The following is a 23,338-nucleotide window of genomic DNA, read 5'->3' on the forward strand; positions in this document are numbered from 1 at the left end:
TCTGTGCTGTTTTATTATAAACTGCCCAGGTATGTGAGTTTGAGGCAGTATATAAATATGGAAAGAAAGAGGGAGGGGAGCACTTTAGGTGATTTCAACCAGTAATTGCTTGCTCACTGCAAGGTCTCCAAGGTCAGAGACTTGGGCTTCCTGGAATACTTCAGTCCTGGCCTCAGGCATGGCCAGGGAATTGGAGAAGGAAGATGAACATACAATAGCAAGAACAAGATCTCTCATAACATTGGTAAGTTAGGGTCTCACTCCCTTGTTTGTTCCTAACCAATCCAGGTGGCTCTTAAGTTGTTCTAAAAGCATGTAAGTTTTTTTTCTTTTCTCTCCATTGGAGATTACTCTTCCACTGCTTGCAAGCAACCGCTCCATTGAAAAGTCCCACAGGAATTTCTGTCTCATTGATGATGTGGTAACTTCTATCCACAATCTGACCTCACTCTTTTAGTATCTTGTTGTAATAAATATAAATATGACTGCTGAAATATTGACCGGAAGATATGTATTAATGCTGATCTTATGGGATCCTTGCAGACCTCAGTTTAAAGACCATGAAATCTTTGACTTTTAATTATCTTCCCCAGTTGAAATGAGGCCATTACCCTGGCCTTGTTTAATCTGATTTGTGTCCTCTGCCTCTGGTCTACATGTAAAGTGTAAGCTTCATGAGGCAAGGACTCCTCTTTGACATTATGTAAACTCCATATGTACTGATGGTGCTATATATATTCATTATTATTGTTGTAATAAAAAATAATGAATCAGGGAGACAAATAAGAGCTTCTTTCTAATATTGCTTTTAAAAGGTGAAGAAAAAAAGTTTTATTTGGTCAAAAAAACACCCTTCCATCTGTATTTTATTTTATTTTTATATACTGCTCTTCATCCAAGGCAGTTAGCAAGATAAAAACATAAAAACAGAACAAATACAACTAAAGGTTTAAAAGAGCAAAGGGACTCACTGGCCATAAGCCTAAATAAAACGGCAGTCTTCACTTTCCTCCTAAAGGCTGAGAGAGAGGGAGTGATGTAGGTCTCAGATGAGAGTGAGTTCCGCAGCCTGGGGGCAACAACAGAGCAGGCCCTGTCCCATGTACTCAGCATATGAGCCTCAGCAAAGCCCTCCCAGCTCATCTCGTCAAGTGGGTAGATTCAGCTGGGAGCAGATGGTCCCTATGGTACCTGGGGCTCAAGCCATTTAGGGCTTTAAATGTAATAACCAGCACCTTGAATTGTACCTGGAAACAGACTGGCAGCCAGTGCAGTGCCTTCAAGACTGGAGTGATATGTGAACTGCAAGCAGTCTCTGAAATCAATCTGGCAGCCTCATTCTACATCATCTGTAGTTTCTGAATACAATGGGCAGACCCATGCAGAGCCCATTGCAGTAATCCAGACACGACATGACTAAGGCATGGGTGACAGAGGCCAGATCAGCCTTCCCAAGGAAGGATCGCAACTGGCACACCAATCAAAGTTTAGCAAATGTGCTCCTGGCCACCACGGCCACCTGATTTTCAAGGAGCAGTGCTGGATCCAGGAGAACCTGCAAAGTGTGAACCTCCTTCAGAGGGAGTGCAACCCCCATCCCAGCAGAAACGTAACTGCCTGTAACTGCATTCTCTAGCATTGTCCTTCTTTCTCCTGACCTTCTCTCCCCTGTCTATATTTATATTGTATGATCTTTGGAACAGGGGCCTGTCTTCTGCCTCTGTTACTCTGCAGAGCACACACAGAGAGCACACAAACAGAGCATTCTACAGAGCACACACACAAACACAAAGCATTATAACATCTTTAGTCTGACTAAACAAACTGTTCCCTATGCTAAACTTCCGAAAGCCATAAGCCCTGGCTCCTTGCCTTGAACTCACCAAACTCTTGATGAGAATTCCAGCTTCCTGCCCTCCTGTCTTTCAACGATCTGCAGAGTTATTTTCCTGCAGCGAACCTCCATGGCCACATGTCTTCCTGTGCACTTCCAGTCTAGAACTTCCTTTCTTGTTTCCACTGAAAGACCTTAAAGGCCAAGTTGAAGACAGAGAATCCTGGAGAGAATCTATCTATTTGGTCGCTAAAAGTCAACACTGATTTGACGGCACTTAATCAATCAATCAATCAATCAATAACTCTGCAACATGTCGAGGGCACTTTGGGCACTAAATTACCAATAATGCCCTTGGTTCACACCAGAAGAAAAAGTGAGTTGTTTGCCGTGGAACCCTGTCTGGAGCAGATTGGAACTGTTCATCAGCACTGAAACTGACGCGGCTTTCAGAAGGCCTGGGGGTCCACTTCTTTGTATTCTGTAACACATTATAACATATATAACATCATAATCTGTTACAAGGGAACAGTTCAGTAATTGAAACTAATCCTCTAAATGTGCCTTTCTATACAATGTCAGGCTTAATAAGCCAAGGCTCTGTCTGCATCATATTTCTTGTAGAGTGAGATTTTTGCAATGCATTAGAGCAACAGAAATCCGCCAAGCTGTGTGTTTCTGCCAGCCAAAATGGGCTTAGATTTTGCTCCTCTATGTCATAAATGTAGCTCTTCCATCTCATGCCTCTTTTTGCTTTAAAGCAGGTCTGCACAATTTTATGACCCACCATGCTGTATACAACCAACCAGCTCTACTAGAGATTCGCAGTGGGAGGGCTGAAAATAAAACAGCCAGTATCATCATGCCTTTATATAACTCTCTTGTGCAACTATATCTGGGTGCTGCATGCCTTTACAGTCACCATATCTCAAAATGGAGATCACAGAGCTGATAAGAGGAACAGAAAAAAGTGAAAGAGATTATCAACAGGTTGGGAATCCATAGGCGAAAACATGTGGAGCTTTTGGTTTAGGAAAAAAGATGACGAAGTGGAGGCATGACAGAAATTTATCAACTTCTGCACAGGAATATATGAAAGCTGCCATATACTGAGTCAGACCATTGGTCCATCTAGCTCAGTACTGTCAACATAGACTGGCAGCAGCTTCTCCAATGTTATAGGCAGGAGTCCTATCGTGGCGATGTCAGGGAGGGAACTGGGAACCTTCTGCATGCAAGGATGCAGGTGCTCTTCCCAGAGTGGCCCCATCCCCTAAGGGGAATATCTTACAGTGCTCACATGTGGTCTCCCATTCAAATGCAATCCAGGGTGGACCCTGCTTAGCAAAGAGGACAATTCATGCTTGCTACCACAAGTGACAACCACCTTAGGAGCCCCTGGTGGCACAGTGGTAAAACTGCCGCCCTGTAACCAGAAGGTTACAAGTTCGATCCTGACCAGGGGATCAAGGTTGACTCAGCCTTCCATCCTTCCGAGGTCGGTAAAATGAGTACCCAGAATGAGTACCCAGAATGTTGGGGGCAATATGCTACATCATTGTAAACCGCTTAGAGAGCTTCGGCTATAGAGCGGTATATAAATGTAAGTGCTATTGCTATTGCTATTGCTTAAGTGGTGCAGTAGGAAAATGCTTGACTGACAAGCAGAAGGTTGCTGGTTTGAATCCCTGCTGGTACTATATATCCCCTGCTAACTGGACAAAGAGGCACCTTTTACCATGGTGATTCTCTTTATTTAGCAGGGGGAGAGTAACTGGCCCTATCCACCCTCAGCACAGTACCTCCAGTGACTGTTGCTGATGTATGTCTTATGTTTCTTTTTATATTGTGAGCCCTTTGGGGACAGTGAGCCATCTGATTGAATTATTATTTCTCTGTGTAAATCGCCCTGAGCCATTTTTGGGAGGGCGATATAGAAATCGAATTAATAAAATAATAATAATAATAATAATAATAATAATAATATGTTGGGCAGCAGCACTATAGGAAGATGCTGAAAGGCACCATCTCATACTGCATGGGAAGAGGCAACGGTAAACCCCTCCTGTATTCTACCAAAGACAACCACAGGGCTCTGTGGGTACCAGGAGTAGGAATCCACTTGATGGCACATTTTACCTTGACCACAAGACCAGCTCTCCTCCCACTGTGGACAGAGATTAAATATTCACTCTCTCTCATACAAACAGAACTTACATTCAGTGAAACTGGTGGGCAACAGGTTTAGGATGGACACAAGAAAGTACTTCTGCATACAATGAGGTTGTTCACATGACCCGCCCGACCTTAGGGTGGGGGCAACCGGGGTGCTAGCCCTGGGCCCTGCGTTGGGAGGGGCCCTGCTGTGTCAGCGAGTGGTGGGCAGCCTAGCAGACTGCCCTTGCACTTGGCTCCTGGCAGCAGTGCACACGGTAGCCTCTGTGGCTGCCCGCCGCCACCATGTGTGGCTGCTGTGGCTGCCCGCCGCCTGGAGGAGGGGGGAAGCAAGCCCTGCGCCCCTTGCGTCAGGTGCAGGGGATGCGGCTTTGCTCTAAAACCGGGCCGTGTGCTCCTTTTCAGAGCAAATACCGGCCGTGCTGCGTTCACAGCGTGGCCGGGAGCTGCTTTCCCTGCCTTAAGGCAGGGAGAGCAGCTCCCGGCCAGCACTGCGCTTGCAACACTGGCCAGCATTTGCTCTGAAATGGGGGGGCGGCGGCCCCATTTCAGAGTGAGGCCATGCCCCCTGCTGCATCTGATGTCAGACGAGGCTGACATCCGACACAGGGGGCAGGCCCCTTCGCCCCGAACCCTGCACCCCCCAAGGGACAGCGCAGGGGATAGGACAAGGCTACCGCAGGTAGGGTCAATTGTGTGAAGCACCAGGATTGCTCCCACTCCTGCCACGCCTCCTCTGTGTAGCCCTGGTTTGGAACCCGGGCTTAAAGTGAGGCAGGACAGCAAGTGCACACCTCCTAGCTCACTCCCTGTCCCTGTGGCTGCTTGCATTGCCAGCAGCTGCTCCTAGGCACCTGGCAGCCATCTTGATCACAGAGGCAGGTGGAGGAGCCAGGAAACATGGAGCCTTCCTAATGTACTTTGCTGCTCACGCTGTGCATTGTGGAATATATGGAGGCCTGGCTTCCCCCCGCCCCCCGCCCGTCCTGATCATTGATCGCCTCATCATTGCACCACTCATGTGGGCACAGGGGTGGCAGAGCCCTTATCGGGCCGTGGTCATCTGGGGGAAAGTGGGTAGGCTCTCACCTTCACCCCAGCCCACCTCCTTGTGGTCGTGTAAATATATGATTAACCTATTGAATGCATGGCCAAATTCTGAGATAACAGCCACCGCTTAGATGGCTTTTTAAAAAAAGCTTTAAGCCGGGGTCTGACTTCAGCCCTCTTGCAGATGTTGGCCTGCAACCTCCATCACCCTTGGATATTGGTCATTGCTGTTAGGGATGATGGGAGTTGTAATCCAACCACTGCTGGAGTGCTGCATTTTGAGACCCCTGCATTACACACGGAGACAAATTCATTCACCAATTAACCTATCCCACGAGCCACAGCAGATAAATAAAATCTTCTTGTTCCAAGGCAGTGTACTTCATCTGAATATCAGTTGCTGAGTAGCAGCAGCAGAAAGGTTTTGGAGCATGAGCAGAAGGGCAATTCAGATGAACACCCCTAGCAGGTCTCACTGTATGGCTGGTGGGCCACAATGCCTTTTGTGCAGGTCTGTTCTGATTGTGTGGGGTTTATTTATTTTTTAGTACCAAAGCTACTGAGAAGATTTTTTAGAATGGGTGTGTTGGTAAGAATGTACAACATGAGCTGCATTAAGTTTTTTGGGTGTGTGTGTGGTTCTGTGGCAGTTCCAAGAGATTTTGTATTAATATTTCCTGTTTTCATATTTTTTCTTATATTATTTTAAGATGGTATAAGGGCGATGAAATACGCATTTCCACACTTCAAAGCTTTTTCAATGAGCTTCTTTAATGCTCAATAAAACTTTTAATTTTTATTGCGCATAAAGAAGGTCATTGAAAAAGCTGTGCTCTATTATTCTAAATTTGTCTAAATGGCAGACTGTTTTCATACAGTTTTGGAATGCAACACAACTTTGCTTCTTCCACAGAGCCCTTGAGAAAGGAGATGTGATCCAAAATGCATTAGGCAAAATAAAGGTTCTTTGAGGCACTTTGCGTAGTCTTCTCTCTGTCATGTTTTCTTGCTTTGAAGCAAAGTTTTTAGGACAAGCACATTACAGACTTCTGTGAAGAACTGTCATATCCCAAGGATCATAATGGGCTGCTTAGTCCTCCTTTAAACAGTTGTGCCACATTAGAATGCAAGAAAGGCCCTGCTGGATCAGGCCAAGGCCCAGCCCGCCTGACACAGTGGCTAACCAGGCACACTTGGGAAGCCCGCAAATAACGAATTATAAGTGACAACCGCCTCTCCCTTGGTACTTCCTAGCACCTGGTGTTCAGAAGCATCCCACATCTGATCCCGATGGAAGCATATAGCTACTACCAAGACTAGTAGCTGTTGGTAGCCCCATCCTTCAAAATTTGCTTAATCCCCTTTTAACACTGTCTCGACTGGTGGCCATAACCACATCTGGCAACAGCAAATTCCATAGTTTAATGACTCATTTAGACTATTCACAAAATTGCCCTGGGTGGGCGGGGAGGGTGCAGGGGGAAGGCTGCCTTTACCTTACCTTCCTCCCAGATGACCAAGCAGATCTCCGGCACACCTTCCGCGTGCTCACACAGACACCCCTGCTCCGTGCTGCTCTGTGAAACACAGAGCAGGGCCGAGGGATCCAGGGCCGGAACTCGTTTTTCTGACCCCCAGGTATCCCACAATGCAATACACAGCACGCAAATTGCCCCCTCAGATGGGTGCTCTATGCACCCATCTCTGTGACAGCTGAAGGAATCACATGATACCCATTAAGCAGTTTAAGGACGCGAGAGCACCCTGAACCTCGGCTAAGAGCTGGGTTGATTAAAGGGATTAGGCAGGTGGGGAGTAGAGGGATCTGTGAGCATCCCGCCACTTCTCATGACCAGCCTAACCCTACCTGGTTAGGCTGGTCATGAGAACAGCTTCATTGTGTAAGGAAGTAGTTCCTCTTGTCTGTCCTGAATCTTCCAGCATATAGCTTCAACGGATGACTCTGGATTCTAATATTATGAGAAAGAGATACTTCTCTCTATCCACTTCATCCATGTTGTGTGTAATTTTACACACCTCTATCATGTCCCCCCCTTACCCACCTTATTTCTAAACTAAAAACACTAAAAAGCTGGTCAGTGGGAGCCCGACATTGGTTTGGGGCTCCAAACTATGAACTTGGCATCATGATTTTAACTCACATGTCAGACTGCTCACATAGAATATTCACCTCTCTTCTGTGTTTTCTTGTAGAGAAAGGCATTCCATCAAGCATCTTTCCAGCCTTGCCAGAACAGCAATTACCTCCCAAAGAGATTGCCTCACTTTGTTATGGATATTGCCGCTATTAGAAAATCACAATTTGTTCTGGTGCAAGCAAAAAGAGATTGCCCTGGGGAGCCTTCCTTCCCATCTCCTACCAGCTTTCTGGTTGACATTGATCTACTCTACTTCTGACTGAGCCCCATATGGAGAACAAGGAGAGCCTTTGCTACTTTTCTACAAAGGGACTCTTTGAACCCCTTAATGTGACATGTTTTACCAAGATGATTTTGCAGCTTTGATGGGTCTGTCATCCTCAGAGTGCCTTCCCACTCACCACAGCCAGCCCACACAGACTTTAGTTAGTGGGGCAGTCTCTAGGGCTGAAGGCGGAACTTCCTTGAGGAATAAACTACCTGACAGCAAGAGGCAAAACAAATCTGATTCTGACAAGACTTCGGTACAAATAGTGATGTCGAATATTGATGAGATATTGTCTGAATACTGGGATCTGTGCCAAATATTTACTGGATATTTAACAGTGGGATTTGATATTCAATTATATGATATATAATATTCAATTATTATATGACAGATGATATTCAGTTATTGATTGATATGTGACAATGCTGACTAGAAATCAATGATTTGAACTGGTGTGGTCCACAGCAATCAAGGAGAGTTTTGCTAAGAGTAAGCGGTCAACATTAAACAAAGTCTTCTCTGCATGCATCTCCAAAGCAAGTGCCTCTGGGCACCAGGTCTGCAGAACACTGACTGTGCAATGTTCAGAATCTCATTTAACATTCTGAGCTGGAGAGGCATATCTCAGGAGAATGGCACTTGTTCCCTAATACAGCGGAGCATTATAACCTGGACAACTTTGTTTACTGAGGTTGATATTTACGAATGTTGGCAGCATCACTGCAGACTTCCCTCTACCCTGTTCCCTGATACTACATGACAAGATTTGAGTCTGATGATAGTTATCTCCTCCAGAACCTAGTATCCATGTACACTGCTTTGAACACGGAGGCTCCATTGCACTACTGCAGCTAACAACAGTGTTGACACCTATCCTTCATGCATTTGTCTCATTAGTTACAGGCATTCTGTTTAATTGGGGCTCCTAGTCTGTGCTCTTGAAGCATGATCAGCACTGGCAACAGCAACCGAGATCTGCTTCTGTTGTTTACATAGTATTGAGAGTGGTAAAAGGGAGAGGTACAGGAGACATAATGGCGCAGTGGGGAAGAAGGAAGTAGGGCCTAGGGAGCAAGAGGTTGCTGGTTCATTCGAATCCCCACTGATATGTTTCCCAGACTTTGGGAAACACCTATATTGGGCAGCAGCAATATAGGACGATGCTGAAAGGCATCATCTCATACTGCGTGGGAGATGGCAATGATAAACCAACCCCTCCTGTATTCTACCAAAGACAACCACAGGGCTCTGTGGTCGTCAGGAGACAACACCGACTCAACAGCACAACTTTACCTTTACAGGAGATATTAGGCTGCAGGTAGAGCTACATAATCTTCCAGTAGCAAATTCTCTGGCAGAAGATGCAGCTTCTCCAAACTGCAGCAGGATTAATGTAAATTAATTTATTTCAATATGCTCTGATACGCTTGCAATTGTTTTTTGCAGGGAACAAATTTATGTGAAAGATGCTCGTTAAACTTCATCATAAAATAATTCATCAGCAGGACTTAAAAATGTAAGTTTACATAAGCCCTATTGAGACATTATTACATTATATTGTACATAGATACAGGTGCCAGAACACATGCACATATTTGGTGTCATACATTCATTTTAAAAGTGAACCTGGATACATACTGCCTCAACAGTAGGGTGCAGATAGGAAGTGTCCTACTCTATAGCCCTATTCAAACATTGGCTGCATTCGCACATAATGGACCAGAGTTGCAGGAACCCATGGTTAACTTACTCATTATGTCAGAACATGTGCAACTCTGGCCCCGTTGGTAGCACGGCCTAAGATTGCACTGAGCACACTCCAGTTTGAACCCTCGTTTGTAATGTGTTTTGCTGCTCAAAACTGAGGGTCCAAGGAGCCACCTTGCCACCCGAATGCAGCTGCATTCAGCCAGATTGGAGTTGAGGGAGGCTCCCTCCCTCCGTGATTGGCTGAGGGGGCTGTCCTTCAAGCAAGAAGGAAGCCCACACAGCCAGCTCCCCCGCCCCTCAGCGGTCTTGCTGACTGCAAAGAGGACACTCTCTGTTACATCCAAATTCGGGTGGTAGAGTAGGGGAGGGGGCATGGAACCGTGGGTCCATTGGACCCACCATTCCATGTTACATGCAGATGCGGCCATTATGTTGCACAGAGTGTACAGGTGCATGTTTTGTACCTGTTTGTTTAAAAAGTGAAACTGAATACAAGTCCCTGCAAATGCACAGTACAGTTAGGAAGTCCTTCCTCGATTCAAGGCCTCTTCCAGGCAGAAGAGGAGGCGGCGGGTAGTTTGGTGGTGAGTGTGGGCACACTGGGATGGGGAGCATGGGTATGGGGCAGTAGGTGTGGCAGTGACAAGATGGAGCAGAGGATGTGACAGTGGGCAGTGAGGGTGGCAGGGATGGGTCGGTGTGTGCAGCAACAGCCAGGTGATGGGGGCAACCAGGCACCAAATGACCTTCGGTCTGCCCTGGTTGAGGATCTCTTAAAAATAACAATTGGAGATACCAGGCAATGAACCTGCAAGGCAAAGATGTTTGTGCTATTCCCCTGAACTCCCCTGAGCCTTTTTTATAGGAAGAGAGCTGGCCTTGTAATAGCGAGCATGGCTTGTCCCCTTTGCTAAGCAGGGTTTGCCCTGGTTTGCATTTGAATGGGAAGTCAAATTTGAGCACTGTCTGCTGTAAGATCCCTTAGGGAATGGAGCCATACTCAGTGGTAGAGCATCTGCTTGAATGCAGAGGTCCCAGATTCACTCCCTGGCATCTCCAGGCAGGCCTGGGAGAGATTCCTGCCCGAAACCTTGGAGACACTGCTGCCAGTCTGTGTAGACAATGCTGAGTTAGATGGACCAATGATCAGTATATGGCAGCTTCCTATGTTCCTATGTGTAACCTCTCTCCTTCTAAGAACCAGGCTTCATCACATCTCTCATCATTGAGATCTAACATCCTATTTCTACATCTGCTTGGCTGATTCCTCTTGGGCTGTTGGCACATATATTTTGAGCTTCCTGGTAGTTGATTACTGGTAGTTTGAAAGAATGTAGAGGAAGACGTAAGAGTTCCAACACCACAGAAGAATGTTCGCGTTGTTATCCTTCCTGACAGCTGCAGTTCACATACCCTGCATTTGCCTTTGGAAGACGAAGAAGAAAACAAGTAGCGTTTCAGAAAGGCATCTGTTACATTAACAGCCAGTGTGAGGGTTAAGCAAACTAGCCTCAAGCAATAGGCTACGTGGGCTTGTTTGTTAACAGACCTCCCTGTATTACCGTTTGTAATGAAGAAACGTTTTCTCATGTATGCTGCTGTTACAGAAGAAAGCATCTCAGTCGGCGATGTAGCTATAATTGAGTGGATGGGTTCAAAGAACCCGGGGGCCCCAGCTCCTGAGGGCCCCCTAACTCCACCCCTCCCTGTCTTATTCATTATCTCCCTCACTCTGAAGGGCCACCAAGGAGTGAACACAGGTCTCCTCTCCCTTAGCTACACCCCTGATCTCAGTCTTCTTTCCCCCAGTGTCATTGATGGATAGCACCCTCATCCTTTCACCCAAATAATCAGCCAAGGTACTTGTGCTGGGAGGTGACATGTGGCTAAGGCTTTCTTGCATGAGCACACTGGCTTAGATACTTGCAGTGCCCCACCGATGGAAGAATGGGGTGCATGTGCTGGTTCCATTCTAGTCCAAACCCATGATGCTGGTAGCAAATGTGGAGAGCCTCTGTAGTTCTCAGGAATTGCATAACTACTGTAGGATCCTTCTTCCATCATTCCCAATGGGAGAAACTTCCTACAGCATAAATGTGGTCCTTAAGAGCCACAGAGGCTCCCTGCATGTGCTATCAGTATCAATCGGGTTTACACTAGGACAGAACCAGCACGTGCACTCTACTCTTCCACTGGTGTGGCACTGCACAGTATGTAAGCCACTGTATCGTCATCACACAGTGAGGTCATTCTCACAACCAGCCCTACCTGGGTAGGACAGGGCTAGGCGAGGTAGGGCTAGTCATGTGAAGCCCTGGAGTCACTCCCAATCTTGCTGCTCCTCCTCTGGGTAGCCCTGATTGCAAACCCAAGCTTACAGTGAGGTAGGCGGACAAGCACATACCTCCCACCTCACTTGCTGGTCATGTGGGTTTCTGCGCTGCTGGCAGCTGTTCCTGGGCTGGCAGCCATCTTAATCATAGAGCTGGAAGGAAGGAGCAGCCAGGCAGCACAATGCACTGTGTTGCTCACATGGTGCATTGTGGGATACTTGGCAGCCTGGCCTCCTCTCTTTCGCTTGCTGCTCATCTTGCCACCATGCCACTCATGCAGGCATGTAAAGCAGCAAAGCCCTGTTCAGGCTCCAGTTGTGTAGGAGGTCCCCCTGCCACCCCGCATTTGATCGTGTGAAAAACTTTAGTGAGTGGTTGTAGCTCAGTGGTAAAGCAGCTGCTTCGCATGCAGAAGATTCCAGATCCGATCCCTGGTATCTCTTGGTAGGTTAGGAAAGATCCCTGCCTGAAATCTTGGAAAGTCACTGCCGGTCAGTGAAGTATGGACAATACTGAGCTAGTGTCCATACCCAGGTCGAGGAAGGCAGGAGCCTGAAGAAGGAGCTGTTGAACCAGCAAAGGCTGGATGCAAATGGAGGGGTTACGTAGGAGAGAGGAGTCTCTCCCCCTCCTGGAGCTCAGGCTGGCCCTGATATGAAGCAGGTGCCTTTTTCTGCTCCGGAGTAGGCTCAAGCGGGGGGAGGCAAGAAGCCAGCCAAGCACATCACTTCCAGTTGTGGAGTTTAGTCCTGGCATGGCATTGCCTCTGCTCATGGGGGTGATGGGGAAGGTTCTACAGACAGGACAAGAGCCTTCCTGGGGTTAGGTTGGGGGCTCCCAACCAAAGACTGCAGAAAAGATGGCAACCTCTAGCTGCTCAGGGTCCAGGGATTTTTCATCAGGATGGGGTCTTGGGTGGGGCATGCTTACCCTTCTCCTCCTGGAGGGTTTCATCCAGATTGGAACCCGTGTAGGTCCTGACACCCAGATGATCCATCCAATAGGCCTGACTCAATATATGGCAGCTTCATACGTGGGGGTGGAGCCATTGCTGAGTGGTGGAGAGTTGCTGCCATACTGTAAAGACAGTACTGAGCTGGATAGACCAATGGTCTGACTCAGTATAAAGGATTTTCCTATCTATGCTCATTACACACAGCAATCTAGATGGGGCTTTCATACCTACAAAGATAGAATTATTATTAGTAGAGGTACTCTACCTTCAAAGAACTGTGCTTTCAATTTAGAGGGAGGAAGAGGAAGGGGAGGGGAGAGAGTAGACACACAAGGGTGCCAAGAGATGATATGGAAGGGCTTTCCATATAGGAAATGTATGATATTTTAAGAAGCCCCAAGATACAGGAATTTTATACGCACCTAGGACAAAATAACAGGATGGACACGCTTCCTCATTCTGGCTCACACCCAGCATATGTAGGTCATCAGCCCAGTGTGGATAACCATTTCAGACACAACTGCGATGTCTGCCTCTCCAATGAGAGGGATAGGTCAGCTTATAAGACAAGATCAGATGCCTCTTGATTAAGATCATTTCCTTGAAATATTTATGTAGATTCAAACATTTACATTATTGACTTCTTTCATGTTGTTAAATGATGTGCTCCCAAGGGCACATATAAATTGGGGATGCATTATGTGCAATAAATCACTCTGGATATTAAGTAAACAAAAACAGCAGTGAACTTAATAGGCACTGAGGATCCGACATGCTATTCTTTAAACCTGAGTGAGACAAGAGGCAATTGGTCAAGAGGCAATCACATTTAGTCCTACTCAGTTGCTGGTGTTCAAGGGAGGGATGGATTGGGGGTTAGGGATGTGCAAACAGGTTTGACATAGAATGTGTTCGACATCAAACTGGTTCGATTTGTCAGTCCAAGGTCAAACCGGACTACCCTCTGTGCGGTCCAACCCCGGACCGAACCGCCCCCCAACTGTTTGGGAGGGGGGTTGCAAGCTTAAAAATTTTTTTTAAACAACTTACCCCCTCAGGGGGGGTTCTCAGAGGTGGTGGGAGGTCCAGGAAGTCCCCCTCCCCCCACCAGTTTTCCTTACTTCTAAAACCAGCCCATTCTGCCATTCTTTGGGCTGTTCGGGCCTTTCCCCGGCACAGTGGCCATTTTGGAGGCTGTCATGCCTGCGCAATGGGCCTCTGACTGGGTAATTCCTCCAAAATCGCTGCTGCGCTGGGGGGAAGCCCAAATGGGCAGAAGAATGGCCGAAAGGGCCAGTTTTGGAAGCAAGGGGGGCCAGCGGGGAGAGGGAGAGGGGGAGGGGGAACATCCACAGCCCCCCCCCCCCACTGCTGACTTGGAGAACCTCCCCCCTGCCCAGAGGTGGTAAATTTTTTTTAAAAAGAATTTAAGTTTACAAATCCCCCCCCCGGACAGAACCAAACTGGGGGGCAGGTTTTGAGGGGGTGCTGGACCTAACCTTAACCAGTTCAGACTCGAACCAAACTGGATCAGCCAGTTCCATGCACAACCCTATTGAGGTTGGGGTTGAATAACACTGTATATTAAAATAGGGGTAGAATCCAAAAACCTACAACATTTATACAGGGATCCTCACCGTTGGGCCCCCAGATGTTCTTGGACTTCAATTCCCATAATCCCCAACCAAAGGCCACTGGGGCTGGGGATTATGGGAGTTGAAGTCCAAGAACAACTGGGGGCCCAACGTTGAGGATCCCTGATTTAGAAGGACCGGAGTCCTCCACAGAATCATTATGGGTGACAATACAAGGACTGAAAGGAAATGTATTACTAGGGATGTGCTATCGCCCTCTGGATCAAAATGCTGAGAGTGACCTGGAATTGGAGATGCAGATCAGAGAGGTGTCAAAGAGAGACAGAGCTGTAATAATGGGTGACTTCAATTGCCCTCGCACAGCCTGGCAAATTCATGTGTGGGTATTGACAGAAAGGCCAAATTTCTAGATATGCTAAATGACTGTGCCTTAGAACAGTTGGTCACGGAACCAACCAGAGAGAAGGCTACCTTGGACTTAATCCTGAGTGGTAGCTAGATCCTGGTATGAGATGTCAGAGTTGTAGAACCTTTGGGGAACAGTGTTCATAGTGTCATCCAATTCAGCTTATATTTGAGTGGAGCATTGCCAAGGAAGTTCAACACAGATGCATTGAACATCAGAAAAGGAAACTTCTCAAAAATGAGGGGACTGGTAAAAAGGAAGCTGAAAGGGAAAGTCAGAAATCTCCAGAAAGCATAGAACATATTTTAAAACACAATAATAGATGCTCAATGTATACCACAAAGGAGGAAAGGCACCATCAATCCAGGAGGATGGCAGCACGGCTAACAAGTAGTGTCAGGGAAGCTATAAAAGGGAAGAAGACTGATGGGGTCTGAGTTGTCAGTGACTGACCCGGAGAGGGGTCTTGGGGTCATGGTGGACAGTTCATTGAAAGTGTCAACTCAGTGCAGTCAGCTGTGAAAAAAAGGCAAATTCCATGCTAAGTATCATTAGGAAGGGGGTTGAAAATAAAACTGCTAATATGATAATGCCCTTATACAAAACTATGGTGCAGTCACATTTGAAGTACTGTATACACTTCTGGTCACCGGATCTTAAGAAGGACATTATAGAACTGGAAAATGTGCAGAAGAGGGCCACCAACATGATCAGGGGCCTGGAGCACCTTCCTTATGTAGCAAGGCTATAGCATCTGGGGCTTTTATGTTTGGAAAATTGGTGACTATGGGGAGACAAGCCATCTAATGGCGCGGTGGGGACATGACTTGACTAGCAAGCCAGAAGTTGCCAGTTCGAATCCCCGCTGGTATGTTTCCCAGACTATAGGGAAACACCTATATCAGGCAGCAGCGATACAGGAAGATGCTGAAAGGCATCATCTCATAGGAGCCCCTGGTGGCGCAGTGGTAGAACTGCCGCCCTGTAACCAGAAGGTTACAAGTTCAATCCTGACCAGGGGCTCAAGGTTGACTCAGCCTTCCATCCTTCCGAGGTCGGTAAAATGAGTACCCAGAATGTTGGGGGCAATATGCTAAAATCACTGTAAACCGCTTAGAGAGCTCTGGCTATAGAGAGGTATATAAATGTAAGTGCTATTGCTATTGCTATTGCTATACTGTGTGGGAGGTGGCAATGGTGAACCCCTCCTGTATTCTACCAAAGACAACCACAAGGCTCTGTTGTCACCAGGAGTTGACACCGACTCGACGGCAGACTTTACCTTTACGGGGAGACATGATAGAGGCATATGAAATTATGCATGGTGTAGAGAGCGTGTACAGGGAGATTTTTTTCTCCCTCTCTCACAACACTAGAATCAGGGGCCATCCCATGAAATTGAAATCTGGGAAATTTAGGACCAACAAAAGGAAGTTCTTGTGTTAATACAGGTATTCTTCAAGGAGCCAGGATTCTAGATATTAATTGCATTCAGCAAAAGCGCCACATTGGTCAGAAACAATGGAGTGAGAATTGTAGGTAAATAAATTGGAAAACCCATTAACTACTGTAGCACTAATGGGCTATTGTGCATATTGGCTTTCAGAGCTAGAAGTTGGGGCAAATTAATTGTATACCTACTTAACTAATTACTCATGTATACAATTTACAGCTCTTTAAAGAAAGCAATAAGAGAACACTTAGCAATTGTTTAGCCAGCTGGATTTTCAAATGCTGTGCAAGCATGCATTGACTCCCTCCCATAACATGTTTTCACTGATGCATAGAGTCCAATTCATAAATAGATTTTATAGCATGTATGTTGTGTACCCAACAGGCTTGTAAAATCAAACCATTTTATTCACCAATTATCATGTGCATATTGTAGCTACCCCACTGCCCAAAATGGTGTGCATAAGATATCTTAATTATGCCCTTTTTATGACTTTTTGTTGCATAATTCTGTTACATAAAGTTTCTGGAAGGGGTTACACTCCCCCTGAAAGATCAGGTACGTAGCCTGGGAGTGCTCCTGGACCCAAAGCTCTCTCTGGTTGAGGCAGTGGCCAGGAACGCTTTTTATCAGCTTCGGCCAATACGACAACTACGTCCATTTCTAGAGGTGAATGACCTTAAAACAGTGGTACATATGCTGGTAACCTCCAGACTTGACTAGTGTAATGCGCTCTATGTAGGGCTGCCTTTGTACACAGTTGGAAACTACAATTGGTACAGAATGTGGCAGCCAGACTGGTCTTTGGGACAACCCAAAGGGATCATATAACACCAATTCTGAAAGAACTGCACTGGCTGCCAATATGTTTCCGGATGAAATACAAAGTGCTGGTTATTACCTACAAAGCCCTTAACAGCTTAGGTCCAGGCTATTTAAGAGAGCACGTCCTTTGTCATGAACCCTGCCACCTTTGACGATCTTCTGGAGAGGTCTGGTTACGGTTGCCACCAGCTTGTCTGGTGGCAACTCAGGACTGGGTTTTCTCTGTGGCTGCCCCAGGGCTTTGGAATATGCTCCCTGCTGAACTAAGAGGATCTCCTTCTCTGTTTGTCTTCAGGAAGACCCTCAAGACTCTCCTGTTCTCACAAGTTTTTAATTAGAATTAATTTTACTAATTTATTTTATGTTGTTTTTATTGTGTTTTATGTATTTTAATCTGTGATTTTTAATATTAAAATTTGTACACTGCCTAGAGATGTACATATCAGGTGGTATAAAAATATGATTGATAAATGAATAAATAAATAAATAATTTAGAGCATAAAATTCCATAGTCAAGGAGCCAGCACCAAAGATTTTTACATCACAGAGATATAATGGCTCCCTTAAATCATGTGCAATGGCTATAGGATATGTGCAAGTGTTTTACTGAATTCGTAATAAATATGATCACATTGGCCAAATGCAAGACTTTAGATTCAGTCGAGTCTGCCCAGTGGCAACCTGTGTCTCGGAGTCATAAACATCATAAACCATGGGCCATTATTCTTGACCAGGATATAAATTAAAGCTCTACTCCCCAAAGCACTGGATCTGTTTTGGAAAACACAGGCCTCTGTTACCCAAAAATGTATTTATTATATTTATATTTTTATCTGTCTATCTATCTATCAAATTTGTACATGGCCCCAAACTTTCATCTCTGGGCAGTTAACAATAGCATAAAACATGTTAAAAACATATACAAAAACCTAAAACAATTTAACAATTTAAAAATAAACTAGAAATTAAAACCTAAAAATTTTAAAAAGCTGAGAAAACTTGGGTGAAAAGATGGGTTTTCAGGTGTTTTTAAAAAATTATCAGAGATGAGGAGGATTATATCTCAACAGGGAGCACATTGCACAATTTCGGGGCAGCGCACCTTTCTTTTGCAATAGAATTAAAGGTGGGATACATGAAGGTTCCCCAGTAGTGGTCCATCTGAGCAGACCCCAAACTGTTTAGCTTCAGCATGGTCCAAGGAATACATACCTTCAGAAGGGAGAAGTCAAGAGAGCTGATCTTGTGGTATCAAGCATGAATTGTTCTCTTTGCTGAGCAGGATTTGCCATGGTTTGCATTTGAATGGGAGTCTACATGTGTGCACTGTAAGATATTCCCCTCAGGGGGCGGAGTCACTCTGGGAAGAGCAGAAGGTTCCAAGTTTGCTCCCTGGCATCTCCAAGACAGGGCTGAGAGAGACTCCCTCCTGTAACATTGGAGAAGCTGCTGCCAGTCTGTACAGACAATACTGAGCTGGATGGACCGATGGTGTAAGGCAGTTTCCTATGTTCCTTGTTCCAGAATGCCCTGCATAGTTTCAGTGCCTAGCTCTACCCCGCCCTATCATGACTGGTTAGAAGTTTTCTGTTCCTATATCCATAATCCATTTCCCCTTCCTTTAGCAGTCTTTGACTTAGTTTACAGAAACAGCAGCTGCAGTGGGATGGACAACTGCTCCTGGGCTGTACTAATGAAGACTGAAGAGAGAAGGTCCTATGACTGAAGGCTGCCCAGCCTCACATGTGAAACAGATTTTCTTCACAGATAAAACTCAGAAAGAAGTCTAAACTATCACTTTTATCTCTTGCAGTTGAAAAATCAAGAAAAACAATGTGTACATTGGACTGAATTACTCGCAGCTGTTCTGTCCCAGCAGGGAGAATGTTGTGTCTCTAACACTGCTGTCCTAGGAGTGAACACCATTGAGTACCATAGGACCTACTTACAGGCAACCATGTATAAGCTCGAGCTGATTAAATTGGAAACCACTTTCCAGTTTCTAGGCTAGGATGCTTAACTGCCAGTGTCCAGCTCTTGCACTTGCCATCTTCAGATCTTGAGGAACATAGGAAGCTGCCATATACTGAGTCGGCCCATTGGTCCATCTCGCTCAGTATTGTCTACACAGACTGGTAGCAGCTTCTCTAAGGTTTCAGGCAGGAATCTCTCTCAGCCCTATCTTGGAGAAGCCAGGGAGGGAACTTGGAACCTTCTGCTCTTCCCAGAGCAGTTCCATCCCCTAAGGGGAATATCTTACAGTGCTCACACATCAAGTCTCCCATTCATATGCAAGCAGGGTGGACCCTGCTTAGCTAAGGGGACAAGTCATGCTTGCTACCACAAGATCAGCTCTATTCCTAAAAAATTGTAGGGACATAGGAAGCTGCCTTATACTGAGTCAGACCATTGGTCCATCTAGTTCAGTATTGACTGAGCTTGATGGCAGTGGCTTCTCCAAGGTTGCAGGCAAGAGTTTCTCTCAGCCCTATCTTGGAGATGCCAGGGAAGAAACTTGGAACCTTCTGCATGCAAGGATGCAGGTACTCTTCCCAGAGCAGCCCCATCCCCTAAGGGGAATATCTTACACTGCTCACATGTAGTCTCCCATTCAAATGCAACCAGGGTGGACTCTGCTTAGCAGGGTCTTGCTACCTTTAACATAAGGAACACATGTTCATTTACTGCTTTGCCTCCCTTCAATGTACTTGTCATGTGCAATCATCACATCCTCTCTCAGCTTTGCATTTTCTCATTCATCTCTCAGATCGCATCATTCTTTTGGGATTACATCATCACTATAGGCTTTTTGTTCATAACTCATCAAATCCCTGCTTAATCCATTTTGCCTGTTATCAGTCAGGGTACTCACTGGGAATTAGAAAGCTAGAAGGCACAGCTAGATGGTTAATCATACAATTCCATATACTTCTGTATTTGGTTTCACCCATCTGCTTTCTCCCGTCAAATGAGGGATTTTCTACAAATTGATTTGTCATCTCTGCCAAGGTGTTCAGAACCAATCATCATATGTAAAAGCTATCTACCCACATGTGGTCACACCCTAGTGGGACCAAGAAACAAACCCCTGTTTGGGGCAATAATAGGATGGGGTTTGATTCTTAATGGCTGGGATAACCAGGGGTAATTACAATTATGGTTATTTTCATGTGGATTGCAGAGTTGGGTGCATGCACCTTACATAGGCAAAACACACACAGTCCCTGCCCTGCAAGGAGCTTACTATCTTAGAGCTAAACCACACATCACAATAACAATGTTCAGGGCCCTAATATATTTAGCTGTCCTGAGCTAAACAGTAGCCATGGGTGGGTTGATCTGGATCAGGACAGTGGCAGAGGTAAAAGCATAAAGTCCCCTTCTGCTGTGGTCCCAGTCTGGATTGGGCTCTCCCATGGCTGCTATATGGATAGGAAATACTACACGTCAGATACATCCACATTACTAACTTGTTTAGTCTTGAGATGACCCTAAGATTAACATAACATGTAGCTTGGCCCTACAATAGTGAAGCAAAGAGAAGGGGAAGGGTTGGCACCAGGGGCTGGCCAAGAGTTCAAGGCCATCAGATTGATCTATCAAAGGGTCATCAAAGGGTAAACTACCAACGCCTCAGGCCCTGGTGGAAAAAGATGGTAGCTGCCAAGAATTGCTCTAAGCTGCTATCGCTGTAGCCAAAGTAAGCTTCCTCCAAACTCTTGTTGGGCCTTACCTTAACAGCAGTGACAACAGCAGCTAGGAAGATTCTTTGACAGCTGTGCTGATGGCCACCATCTTTTATCCCAATAATGCAATGTCCCACTGTTATGTCCAGTGATGCAATGGTGGGAGCAATCATTGCATTATAGGGTTAAAAAAAATTGTGACCATCATTAAAGGGCAGCCAGCAACCCCTAAGGGGCAGCCTGCAAAGTAAATTGACCAAGGGCCTCCCCTGAACCTGGTGCCAGAACTGGGAGGGATTGATGAGAGCAGGAATGGAAGAATCTGGACAAATGCTGTTGCATATACCTGTTTATAGTTAGGAAGTAGGATTGTGGAAGGGGACAGTCTCCATGCTTGAGTCTCGCCAAGTGCACCCTTAACCTTCTCCCATATAAGGGAATGGTTGCCATTCACTCATATGGAGAAAAGTAAAGGTTCTACAGGAAGGGAATCTGACGACAACAACGTGCCGTGGTGAGGATAACACTTGCTCTCTACCCATGTCTCTGGGAGGCTTGGCTCTCTCACAGATCCCACAAGGGTGAAATGTGGATATGCTGCACCACCAATGGTCCATAAAATCTACAAAGTTTTCCTCCACACACAGCTCATCTACCATAATGGGAACAATGAGGGAGAAACTCACCCCATTCCAGCCTGAATCAGATGGTCCTGGAAACCGTCTTCTGAAAAAGGAAATAGCAGTTTCCTTTTTTGCGCCATTCTGAATGCTATCATTGCAGTAACCTCTGAGAAAGCTCCATTTCCAAGGGGCTATTATTTGCCACCTGGTATGCTGCACAGCATCATACCAGCCATTGGAAAGGGCAGAAGGGAAAGACTTCCCACTCTTTATTCCTCCTACATGCTGTAACTTGATGTCGTCAGAGTACCAGTACCAGAAGTTGGGTCACAGGGAAGCGGGGGGTGGGATTTGGGGGCTGGGTTGATAGGAGGGAGGGTAAGAGATGAATTATTCCTCAGATCAGATTAAAATCCAAGCCAGGAGAGAATGTGAGAATTGCAAAGCCCCCATTATATCTGAAGTGAGCATTAGGAGCTCTCCAAATTGTATTTCCAAACCCAAAATTATGAGTCTTAGTGACATCAATAAACACAAAATTTGACTAGATGTCAATTGTTTTCGTTTTCCTTAGAGGTATATTCCCACAGGGATAACTTATGAACGGCCTCATGCTTGAAATGTTTAAGCTAATGGGGCTATTCCCATGATCAGCAAAAACTGAGCTAGGGAAGGCTAACCCGATTTCTCCTGATTGTGGGAAGCAACAGGAACTGTGCATCTCCTGGCAGCAAGCCCGCTTAAATCTCCCCCACTTTAAATGAGGTTAGCAGTGTGTGCACTCCAGTAACACAATTTCTCTGATTGTGTGTTGCTGCGGCATGACTCTGCACCGTGGCGACTCATGAGTAGCCCCCCGACCAGGAGACTACAACAAGCCTCCTGGCATCGGGGGGCTCCCCAGAAATCCCTGCACACTTGTGCGGGGCATGCTGGGATTTCCAGGGGGCAGGAGTCCCCTGAACCCCACCACCCCAACTAGCTCCATGACGGAGCCAGTAATCGCAGGATGGGCTCCCTGCTTGTCTGCGGGGAGGGCAGGTCAAGCCCACTCTCCCCACAAAACCCTTTTAGGCTGTCCACACTCCTCATGACATTCAGAGCAAGGAAGTGCCAGTGCAGCAAAAGAGCAGTTGAATAGAACTTCCCAACTATCTGCACCACTTCAATGAGGAAGTGGCAATACTTGACACCCTCTCCTTCTCCAGGAAGCCATCTGTGCCATCCATAAGTATGTCCCTGAGGGCTGCACAGCCTTCAGGGACATATTTTTGGTTGGCACAGAAGGCTTCCTGCAGAAGGGGAAGGTGACAAAAATTGCTGCTTCCTTGGTGCACCAGTGCAGCTAGTTTGGAAGTTAGGCTGCTCTCTTGCTGCGTTGGCATGTCCTCGCTCTGAATGTCAGCCAGTTTTTCTTTCTTATTGCCCTTTCCTCCCAAAGATCAACACTGCTCCCAACATTATTTTGGAATCCAGCACTGAAATAAAGTCCACATAAGTAGTCCTCATCTATCCACCCAGATATAACTATCTTAGTTATAGCTGATGTTCTGACTGCTTGAAAGACAAAAACAAACAACTCTTCCAATTCACAATAAATCCAGGCAGGGCCACCAGCTGGCAGTTCTTACTTGCCAGAGGCAGTTGGGCAACCAGCACAGCTTGTCTGATAGTTAAGGATACTTACTGATTTTCAAGGATAAATACATTATAGGTTACAATATTTTAGAGCAGATCTTTGGGACTAAATTTCCCACTGGAATGTTTTCAGGCATATGATTCTATAATGCAGTGGATTTTATAGCTGCAGTAGTCAAGGGAAAATGCCCTGTCTGATATTCCTGAAGGTAATTTATATGGTTTTGTACTGCAGGATGGGGAACTAAATGTTTGGATGCTCTCCCAGCTTTCAAAATACTCCCCTCACATGCAAAACTAGCATGTCAGGATAGCTTAGTGTATAACCTGCCTGGTTTGCCAGTTTTATACATGTCGGGAACATTTCAAAGGATTGGCTTCATACCTGCAGCATGAACTGGTAGATCCAATCAACAAATACATCTTGCAGGGACTTCTGCTCATCTGTTGCCCAGGGACTGCTACAGGTCCCTGAGGCACTTTCAGATAGTTCCCAAATTCTCAATGACAATAGGAGGTACAGAAGAGCTGAACATTTCATTTCAGTTTCTCCAAAATGCTTAAAATACCACATACTTTTCAGAATGGATTTTTAAATTCACAGGGGAAAACTTTGCTTTTTACACAA

At 45.9% G+C, this 23,338-nt stretch overlaps 1 protein-coding gene across 10 annotated transcripts in view; it reads right to left on the reverse strand.

Annotated features, from left to right (window-relative positions):
* Positions 1 to 23,338, reverse strand: part of PHACTR3 (phosphatase and actin regulator 3) — a 356,261-nt gene that overhangs the window by 305,283 nt on the left and 27,640 nt on the right. The window contains exon 2 of one of the 10 annotated variants that reach the window (XM_053249634.1): positions 1,884 to 2,315. The exons of the other annotated variants lie outside the window; for them this stretch is intronic. The gene's annotated coding sequence lies outside the window, so the exon portion shown is untranslated. The remainder of the gene's footprint in view (positions 1 to 1,883; positions 2,316 to 23,338) is intronic. 10 annotated transcript variants of the gene reach the window in all.

This window comes from Hemicordylus capensis, chromosome 4 (assembly GCF_027244095.1).
Source record: "Hemicordylus capensis ecotype Gifberg chromosome 4, rHemCap1.1.pri, whole genome shotgun sequence".
NCBI classification, from domain to species: Eukaryota; Metazoa; Chordata; class Lepidosauria; order Squamata; family Cordylidae; genus Hemicordylus; species Hemicordylus capensis.